At 40.0% G+C, this 11,098-nt stretch overlaps 1 protein-coding gene across 1 annotated transcript in view; it reads right to left on the bottom strand.

Annotated features, from left to right (window-relative positions):
* Positions 1–11,098, bottom strand: part of ATRNL1 (attractin like 1) — a 782,697-nt gene that overhangs the window by 4,683 nt on the left and 766,916 nt on the right. The gene's annotated exons all lie outside the window — the stretch shown is intronic.

Genomic DNA, 11,098 nt, shown 5'->3' with positions numbered 1-11,098 from the left:
CTTAGTTCCCGTGTCTGAACACAAGTTTGTATTAGATGTATGAAGAATTTTCAGTGTTACTGTTGTTTTTGTGTGTATAGAATAAAAACCATTGTGCTAAGATTTTTTTTTTAATTTTGAGCAGTTTTAGGTTTAAAGAAAAATTGAGCCACTATTGATACATGACTATCAACCAGTCCATAGTTTACATTAGGATTCGCTTTTTGTATTTTACATTCTATGGGGATTGACAAATGCATAATGTCATGTATTCCCCATTTCAGTATCATACAGAATAATTTCACTACCCAAAAAATCCCCTGTGCTTTACCAGTTTATCTCTCTCTTTCCCCTGAGCCTCTGGTAATCACTAACCTTTTTTAAATGTCTCTATCGTTTTGCCTTTTCTGGGGTATCATATAGTTTCAATCATATCTTTTCTGGTTCAATGGCTCATTTTTTTTTTTATCACTGAATAATATTCATTCATCCATACATTGTATGGATGTACCACAGTTTGTTTACCCAAGATGAAGGACATCTTGACTTCTTCCGATTTTTGGCAAATATAAATAAAGCAGCCATAAATACCTATGTGCAATTTTTTTATGTAGAAGTAAGTTAACAATTCATAAATACCTAGGAGCATGATCATTGGATCACATGGTAAGTCTGGCTTGTAGCTTTGAAAGAAACTTCCTGTTTTCCAAAGCGGCTCTGCCATTTTGTATTCCCACCACCAATGAATGAGAGTTCTTATTCTACTACATCTCTGTCAGCATTTGGTGTTGTTGGTGTTTGGGATTTTGGCCATTCTAATAGGTGTAACTGTATCTCATGGTTGTTTTAATTTTCAATTCTGTAAAAACATATGCTGTTAAGCGTTTTTTTCATATGCTTATTTGTCAGATGCGTATTTTTTTGGTGAGGTATCTGTTCAGATCTTTTGCCCAGTTTTAATTGAGCTTTTTGTTTTCCTATTGTTGAGTTTTAAGATTTCATTTATATTTTAGATAGCAGCAATTCATCATATACGTGTTTTGCAAATATTTTCTCCAGATCTGTGGCCTGTCATTCACTCTCTTTTTTTTCAAGTGCTTTTAAGAAGAAAGCACCCAGGCAGAGTTATGTTATGCACAAGCAGACATGGAAGAGACAACTTGATATTTTGTACACATAAGAAAACAATCTTGAGTATGATCAGCAGACTATTAACACAAAAGTAAGTCTCTAGCTATCACAGGTAATTGAAAGAATTCTGTTTTGTGACATCATTTAGTCTCCTGATTGAGGAGAACATTTGGTAATATGTTGATGGATAGTAAATGCCGTCTAAACTTGTAAAAGCAATGGCTCCACCAGATACCCTGGTTTATCATAGCTACGCATGAATCATTTTAGTTTCTGTTGAGTCCCATATAATTCTTGAGTAAAACAAAATGTGCCATGTCACCATATTAAACCAAGAGAACAGGCTGCTTGTTTTAAAGAGGTCACTAAAGGACTTTTGGTTCATTTTCCTGTCTCCAGGGTCTTGAAGCCCTGACACTGAGTAGAGCTGAACCAAACCCTGAGCCCTCACAGACATCTCCTCTATGTGATGCTCTTAGAGAAAGGCCTCACTTTGGATCTTAAGCTATGTAAGATGTCACTGAATTGTTTTACTCCTTGTGGGTCAATCTATTCTAGGTAAGCCTCAACTCTGACCTGGCAAGGGTAGAACTCCAGAGGCTTATGAACGGAAAGAAATGCCAAGGGGAACAGACACTGTAAGGGGAGGGTCCACTAGCCTAGGACAGTATTGTAGAAGTCAAAGGAGGACAGGGTTCAAGGAGTCTGCAGAGGGACCTAACGGGCCAGCAGTGAGGCTGGACGTGGAGACCATTCAATTTCCTCAAAGAAGATTTTGATGATCTTTGAGTCATGTCCATACCTAACTGAGGAAGGGAGTCCACAAGTTAAGCGGGGAATGGGGTGAGAGGAAATGTGGCAGTGCATGGAAGAGTCCCATGCTCAAGCCATTTGGCAATAAGAGAACTGGTGCACAGGGGAAGCAACAGGTCAGATGAAATCTGTGTGACTACATAGAATTATCTGAGTACATATATATTTTTAAATGTTTATTTATTTTGAGAGAGAGAGCATGCATGCAGGTGGGGGAGGAGAAGAGAGAGAGAGAGACACAGGGAGGGAGGGAGAGAGAATCCCAAGCAGGCTCCACACTGTCAGCATGGAGCCTGATGTGGGGCTCGATCTCATGAACTGTGAGATCATGACCTGAGCCAAAATCAAGAGTCGGATGCTCAACTGACCGAGTCACCCAGGCGCCCCTGCATATATTTTTTAAAGGGAAAAAAGAGTTTTAGGTACTTTCGAAAACAGAAGAGAAGGTATTTGTAGAGAAGGAGAAATTAATGGTGCTGGGGAGGGAAGGGACTAAAAAGTTACAGTAATCACGGGCTAGGCTGACAATCTCAGATATTTAGTTTTTCAGGGTTGCTGTTAAAGAACCTGCTCTTTCAGGATAATAAACAATTACTCAAATTTCTTAGAGGTAATGCAAGTTCAAAGGTTCAAAGTTTAAATAAAAATCGCTTTCTTGACCTTGGAAGAACACAGATGGACTTCTGAAGTGGCCAGCAAAGACGTTTTAACCACTCATTCTGCTGTAGGAAATAGTTATTTTGTTATTTCTTCAGGAGAGGAAGCTGAAGCACACGTTTTCTTTTAAAAAAAGAATCACGGTGGGGCGCCTGGGTGGCAGTCGGTTAAGTGTCCGACTTCAGCCAGGTCACGATCTCGCGGTCTGTGAGTTCGAGCCCCGCGTCAGGCTCTGGGCTGACAGCTCAGAGCCTGGAGCCTGCTTCCGATTCTGTGTCTCCCTCTCTCTCTGCCCCTCCCCCGTTCATGCTCTGTCTCTCTCTGTCCCAAAAATAAATAAACGTTGAAAAAAAAAAGTTAAAAAAAAAAAAAAGAATCACGGTGGGGCGCCTGGGTGGCAGTCGGTTAAGCGTCCGACTTCAGCCAGGTCACGATCTCGCGGTCCGTGAGTTCGAGCCCCGCGTCAGGCTCTGGGCTGATGGCTCAGAGCCTGGAGCCTGTTTCCGATTCTGTGTCTCCCTCTCTCTCTGCCCCTCCCCCGTTCATGCTCTGTCTCTCTCTGTCCTAAAAATAAATAAACGTTGAAAAAAAAATTAAAAAAAAAAATAAAAAAAGAATCACGGAGCAGTGTTGTGCTAACTGAAAGTTCGGTTCAGGCAGACCTGAAGTTTCTGCAGATCTCTTGGCACACTTCGGTCATAATTCACAACCTTCTGTTATTTCATTCCTGGCACCATCTTACCCAGAGACAGCCAAATATGACAAAGAATGTATGTCTCCTTTAATGTAGACGGAGACCACTTACACTAATTTCAATGATCACAGCATCTCAATACGAAATCGTGTTATTCATTAAACCACTGCATGACCCAGTCCAAAAGAGCCCTGAAAAACAATACTTTTCCATTTACACGTGGCTGCAAATGTTGCTTCCTTACAGAAGATACATTCCAGGAGAGAAGTAAACAGTGTGAGTTGCCAAAACAGGAAATTCTATGCTAATCCGAAACTGTCACTGTACCTTTGTATTTCAGGGTATTTGCAGTCCAAAGCCTAATTAAAGTAGTGTCTCTCATAAATATCCTGGGTTTGCTAATGATTTGTAAGCTTGGAAACACATTCAGCTGGAAATAATAAATCATAAGCCATGTTTCAGTCCTTAAGTTACAAATAAAATTGCAAATCATGCTTATTTTTAATTTGACAAATTTTTGTTCTTTCCTATGAAAATGGAACAATCAACTGCATTTACAGATCCTGCATAAATGTCAATGTGGGTGCAAGAAACCTTGGACTCCTGGAGGCAGTGACGTTTGAGCGTCCACCACATGTGCTCACAGAGGACACTCTGAGGGCCACCGCCCAGCTCTCATCCTCCTGATGGGCCAAACGATGTTTTCGTTTAGATGTAAGCTTGAGTCCTTTACAGGACTACACAGCTGTGGCACACCATGAGTTATTCTTTTTTATAATACTGTAATTTAATTCTGAACAGCATAATAATCATAATAACTGCATGCATATATGTTTAAGTGTCGAATTATTGGGGATAGGTGTTTATTACTGATTTTGCATTTCTGCATATTTTAATATATGGAGAACTCTAAAATAACAACAACCACCCAGAAATTGCTACATCCTCAGTCAACCTACAAGAGGCCCTGGACACAAGAGTAAACTGTTCCAGAGGTTTCTAGTGTGTGGAAGATGCTTTAAAAGAAGATAAAGTTCTATCATTGCCCTTCACTACACTTTATTGTAGGGAATTTTTTTTAATGTTTATTTTTGAGAGAGAGAGGGAGACACAGAATCTGAAGCAGGCTCCAGGTTCTGAGCTATCAGCACAGAGTCTGATGCAGGGCTCGAACCCACGGACCGTGAGATCATGACCTGAGAAGTCCGACACTTAACCGGCTGAGCCACCCAGGCGCACCTGTAGGGCGTCTTAATTGATTACAAAAAAAAAAAAAAAAAGTTTTCAGTAGCTCTTTAAAGACAACAACAAAAACAATATGACTCCTCCCCGCATGTAACATGTACATGCTGGTGAGAGACTGAACATATAAATAGACAATGGCCAGACCGTAAGATAAAAACAGAACTCTGGCCCTCAAACTGCAGCAACCTGCTCATGCAAGCACACCCTTATCTGCAACAACCGGGCTAGGAAGCCAGCCCTCCATGTGATGGCAAGTCAGACCCCTATGTCTAGTAACAATCTAGGAAGTCAAACAACTACCCCTATAACAACGGGCCCCACCTACCCAACTTGATTAATAACTGACAACTTCCCTAATTTTTGTCCCTGCTTCCAAATAAGGACCAATCAGAAAAAGGCAACTATGCACCTCTAACCAATCACATAGCACATCCGTTTCCAGTTAACCTGCCTCGGGCTTTCCGGTGCCCATTGCTTCCCATCAGGGCGCGCTTGAAGCCTTCTCTTTTTTCCACCATAAAAGGTTCCCATTTGCCTATTTTTAAGGGTCTGCCAAAATGCAAGCGAGCAATGGTGGATGACTGACTCCCTTCCTGTAGCGAGTTCTGAGTAAATAGCCTCACTTGCTATTTGGTTGGTCTTGGCTTGTTTTCACGCTGGTGATGAAGAGACAAAAAGGTAGCTTGAGATCTTTCCTGAATTTTTTTTTTTTTTAACGAGCATCAATAAAACAACAACTTAAAAATAAGTTATCCATGTTGCCCTTCGAGGCAAACACTTTCTCCCGTTTAGATTCCCCTGGGAATTTTCCCCCCCCCCCACCCAGGGAGAGGTTTTCTGGTGATGCCCTCTTGCTCCCGGTGCCATAGGAGGAAGCCCTTCCTGCAGTGGGATGCGATGCAGTGGCACACGCTGCCTGCGGTTTGCGTTCCATTAAAATCAGGTCACTCCAGAAGATCATTTTTCAAAACGTCACACAAATCATCTGATGAAATCCACTTATTGTGTTCTCTAGACCTAGCACAGTTCCTTGTTATCAAAGCAATACAATTAACTGGGGGAACAATTCATTATTTTAGACTGGTGGTCTAAAGGAATTTCATTTACCATGTCAAGATGATGCACAGACACTGCAGGCTAGCAGAATTTACATCAAAATATGCCCATAGACTCAATAAAAATGCTGGGGTTTAAATATTTATTATAAACTTTACCTTTTTGCACTTTGAGTTCTTAAACACCAGACACTATGACATTTAGATTATTTAAATATGAATTATAAACCTCATAAGAAAGAAGGTACCATCTTCTGTTTCCTGTCCTGTTTGCTATGGCCTTGTGGTTTTTCAAACTAGCTCCTGCTAACGTGGAACATCACCCGTGGCTGCTCTGGATGACAGGGCAGGGCAAGCTATGAAGGAGGCAGACTCCTTTGGGGCCATGTAGATTTCCCTCAGAACAGGGGCACAAGTTAGTAGTTACTGATTTGGATGCCAAGAGCTACCACAGATATTTGGTAAATAAACAGAAGATATACCCAAATCAGACCTTTCCTCGGACTCTCAGAGAAAAACAATAACAACGACTTTTTTTTTCTATAATTAAGAATTAAGGCTCTCAATAAACACGTGCAGACATGCCCTACAAAGAAAGCAATACAAATGACTAACAGCTAAATATTTAAATGGTAAATATATCTTTTCAAACCACTAAATTTGCAGTGAAAACCACCAAGGAGAAACATCAGGCAGGAATCGAGTTGTCTTTAGTAAAACTCTAGTTTTTCCTAATGGAAGGGAAATGGTATTAGTAGACTCCAGCAGTAACAATCTAATCATAAAATTACTGATGTGTGTTTTTTTTACAATTATGCAGAACAATTAATAAGTACAGTAATAAACTACTGCACATCAAGTGAAATTGCCTTGGAAAGAACATTCTCACTTTATACACAAACATAGCACTTCCATTTTACATTTGAACAAAGCCTCAGAAAAGTCATTCATTTTGAAATGTTCTCCTCCCAAGTCTGTGTAAAAGCAGGCACCACTATATATTTTAATTTTCCAGGAAAACAGCTTCATTAGGCGTGAAAGGTTAATTGCAGGTTTAAGTGGAGCTCAGGGAATGGTGCAAGGTCTGCAGTGAATTGCACAGTCTGCTTCGGGATGACCTAAATGAGTGCTGTAAACTGTTTGCCCTGCTGAAATGTTTTACTACCTCATTTACTATCTGTCTTCTTTTACGGCTTGTATTTGTAGTTCTTCTAAACCTTTAATGGCTACAGTTTTATTTCACTGTAATCAGATTTAAATGGAAATACCATGCTGGGATGTTTAAATGTTTTCCCTCTGATTGTATACAGCTACATGCTACTGATCAGAGTCTTGGCTATTCTTCACATGATTAAGAAAGTGACTTTGGGAAACTTTGATGTTGCATTGACGCTAGCTATTGTGCAGACTTCATTTAACATTCGGCGTGGCCACCCTTGCCAAGATGCAAGTGGGGCTGGATGCATAATTAGAAAATATGCATTTCCACTTTAATTGATCTGTTGGAAGGCCAGTGCAACTGAAGTCATTATTAGGCAAAACTCCAAAGGTTACACTGTTGAACCAAAATTGAAACACTTCAAGTACTGAAAACATTGGAATGACAAATGGACTAGTCATATTTGTCTGAAGAGTTTAAAGAAATGTTTCCCTTCACCTACTAAAAACCAATGGCAACTAGAGATGCCAATACTTAAAGACAAATTGTTAACTACATTCTGGTTATACGATTTTGTTTGGCCTTTAGCACATCATAATGTTGTCAAATTTCACTTAAAGACACATGGTACAAGTTTTACGAAATGTAATCCTACTGCTAACACCACAGATGCCACCTTCTAGAACATTGCCAAGCATTCCCTAAATTGTTTATGGACTGTTTTCTGATTGGTAAGAGTATGCTGAGTAAATCATGGACGTTATTGTCTCAAGTCATTGTGTAATGCAAATCCTCATGCTTCTCAACAAGTAAAGCTTCTTTTAGATCCTATCAGTTCAAATTTTAATTACCTAGTAAAAATCTTATTAATTAATTTAAAATATTTTGTGATTTTTTTTTTTAGAGGCACAAACATTATAAGCATCAGCCTTGCAGCTACCCTTCCACATTGCTAAGTAATGTTAAGTACTTTCCAACTGAGAATTCCCTCATCCTGAGCCAACTGGGGAAATATTTTCTAGCAATTTCTTCCTTCAATTAAAAAAAATCTGATATACGATAATTCTTAATTTTAAGCCCCAATCATCTTCGAATTAATTAAAGTGCTTACTGATCACTGGAAAAATCAAACTATGGCAGTTTTGTAATAATGGCAATATTTTATTTTCCACTAGGGAGAGACATTGGATTTTAGCGTTTCTAGTAGTAAAATGTCATTGTTTGCTTTAAATTAAATGAGATTATATGTGAAAATACTTTATAAAGTGTTATAAAAAGATAGTTAATAATTTCAATAGTAAATCAGCTACTACTACTACTAGTAAGAAATCACAATCAAATTGCAAATGTACAAAAACTCCAAAGTATCAAGAAAGTGTTTGAAGAGCAAATCACTTCATTCAACTATAATTTCTTGAGTGCCTACTATATGCCAGGCAATGCTCTGAGTCTCTAAGAATTTAGCAATTGATGAGACAGAAAATACATAAAAGATTCTATATTCCATGGAGCTTCCATTATAGGGGATCAAACTCATGTATTTTTTTTTTTGACTGAGTTATTGCAAAGGTTAAATGTGAAGGGCTTAGGAAAGTGCCTGACACATAAGATCTCAAAAATGTCAATCATCATCATCATCATCATCGTCATCAAGTGAGAAGTTTGAAGTCAACTAGGAAGCAGTTGACAAAACACTGGGAAGCCAAGACTTTGTTGGGGTGTCTGGGTGGCTCAGCCGGTTGGGCATTTGACTTGATTTGGACTCAGGTCATGATTTCATGGTTTGGGATGCTCTCTCTCCTTCTTTCTCTGCCCCTCCTTCATTCATGTTTGCTCTCTCTCAAAATAAATAAATAAATAAATATTAAAAAAAAAAGGCTTTGCCTCTATCCATTAATAGCATTCACTCACTCATTCATTCATTCATTCAACAACTAGTATGTTTACCGTGTGGAATGCCAAATAAAGAACAAAATTTGATGGAAAGGTGGACTCAAAGACTCACAGATAGCATCAGTATAGAACAACATTGACAGTGAGGTGGTACTATGTTTAGTCCTCAAACCAGAATTATTCTGATACCTTGGAAAATAAAATTGAGAATTTGCTCATAGATGTAGAGATGACTTATATGTGTGGCCCATTCATCAGAGAATATGATAACAATTGAAAATGATAATGGCAAAATAGAGGAATGACAACACTGAATAGTGAAAGCATTGTTTACATTAATATTGCTTGTATTATTGGACATACTACTAACAATGAACTTCTCCCTACTTTTTATTTTTATTTATTTATTTTTTTTTAAATTTTTTTTTCAACGTTTATTTATTTTTGGGACAGAGAGAGACAGAGCATGAACGGGGGAGGGGCAGAGAGAGAGGGAGACACAGAATCGGAAACAGGCTCCAGGCTCTGAGCCATCAGCCCAGAGCCCAACGCGGGGCTCGAACTCACGGACCGCGAGATCGTGACCTGGCTGAGGTCGGACGCTTAACCGACTGCGCCACCCAGGCGCCCCCTCCCTACTTTTTAGAGTTAATAAATGCTTTTACATTGAGTATCTAGGTTGTTTCTCAAGACTATTCTGCTGAAGTGTGTCCAGAAGCTCTTTGTTTAAAAAAATGTTTATTTATTTTGAGAGAGAGAGAGAGAGAGAGAGCAAGTACATGAACCGAGGAGGGGCAGAGGGAAAGAGAAAGAGAGAGAATCCCAAGCAGGTTCTGCACTGTCAGTGTAGAGCCAGATGCACAGCTTGATCTCACATGACATCATGCCCTGGGCCAAAATCAAGAGTTGGATGCTTAGCCAACTGAGCCACCCAGATGTCCCAGAAACTTCTTTTTATCTATGCTTCCCCAATGGCCCAAATGAGGCACAGAGCGATGAAGTGACTAGTTCAGGCTTACACGGTTAGTGGTAGTAGTGGGACCTGAGACCAAGCCTCCCAATTCTTTGACTTGAATTCTACTCAGTTTATACCATTAGAAGGAATTTTCTACTTTAGTATAAATGAGTAATGATTTTGAACCAAATGGGGGGAAAAAAACCCAATTCAAAAATTGCTAGGGGTGTGAAATCAGTTAAGATCAAAGGCTTTAATTAATGCTGATGGTAATAAAAATAATAATAAAAAAAAACCCTATTCTGTTAACATTGACTGAATGCTTACTCTATGCCAGGCATTGCCCTCAGCACATGATGTGCATTGTTTTACCCATTTATGTAGATAGGAGTGGACGACAACACAGGTTAAATCAATAAACATGTGTTGAGGGTATATTACAGCTAGTGTGGTTGAGGGTGGTTGTTGTCAAAGAGTCATTATCAAACAGCATCAAGCTCGGCAACCATGCAAGAGCTCCCACATTTGCTAATAATCACACCGAGACAAATTCTATGAAGTAGGCCCAAGGCACTAAGGGAAAAAAGTCAAGAGGAGACTTCCTGGGGGCGGGGTGGGGGGTGGAGATCACAGATTCCCAGGGGAGGTGGTTTCTGAGCTGAGGTTTGAAAGACAAGAAAGAACTACTCACAAGAAGAGCACAGGCATGAGCAGTGTGGCGTATTCTGGCTGGAGGGAACTAGAACTTCACCAGCATGGAGAGCAAGGGCATTTGCAACTTCAGGACATTTGCTACGAGTGTACCGCAGGTTCAAAAGGGAGACTAGTGAGAAAGAAGGGAGTGGGAAGCATAAGGGGGTCCGTGAGACAGCCCTAGGTACCAAACTTGGAAACAGATGTTTAATCTGCAAGACATAAAAAGCCTTGAAATGATTTTAAGGCGTGGAGAGGCATAGCCAGATCGTTACTTCAAAGAGACACCCCTCGCGGTAGCACAGACGGATGGGAGTTGGGGACAAGGCTATGATTATTGAAACCAGACAGGAAAATGGCAGTAGAGAGAGAGATAAAGAATGAACAGGACAGATGTTTTAGGAGAGACTAATATGGGAGATGAAAATAGGGAGGGATCTAGAACAACTCCCAGCTTTCTGGCTTGAGAGAGAGCGTGGCCAGTGCATACTTGAGTGGCCAAGTGCATACCAATTCTACTCACTGGTATATGAAGGAGGAACAGTATATCCAAGGAAGGTGGTGGCCAATTTGTTCAGTTCTAGACATACTGAGATTGGATGACCCGTGGGACACCATAGTGGAGATATCTAGCTAGAAATGCAGGTGGGAAGCTCAGGAATAAAGTCTAGCCCTGAGATACCCAGGGTTTTTACACGGATGGCATCTTAAGACTTTGTTAGTATAGGTAACAGCTGTTACAATAAAGCCTCAAATATCAGCGGGTGAACACGAAAGTTCATTTCTCACTATGTAAAATCCAATCCTGAGGTGTCAGGACACAT

This window comes from Prionailurus bengalensis, chromosome D2 (genome assembly GCF_016509475.1).
Source record: "Prionailurus bengalensis isolate Pbe53 chromosome D2, Fcat_Pben_1.1_paternal_pri, whole genome shotgun sequence".
Taxonomy (NCBI): Eukaryota; Metazoa; Chordata; class Mammalia; order Carnivora; family Felidae; genus Prionailurus; species Prionailurus bengalensis.
The sequence above is the reverse complement of the archived record's forward strand: the minus strand, read 5'-3'. Positions and strand labels throughout refer to the sequence as shown.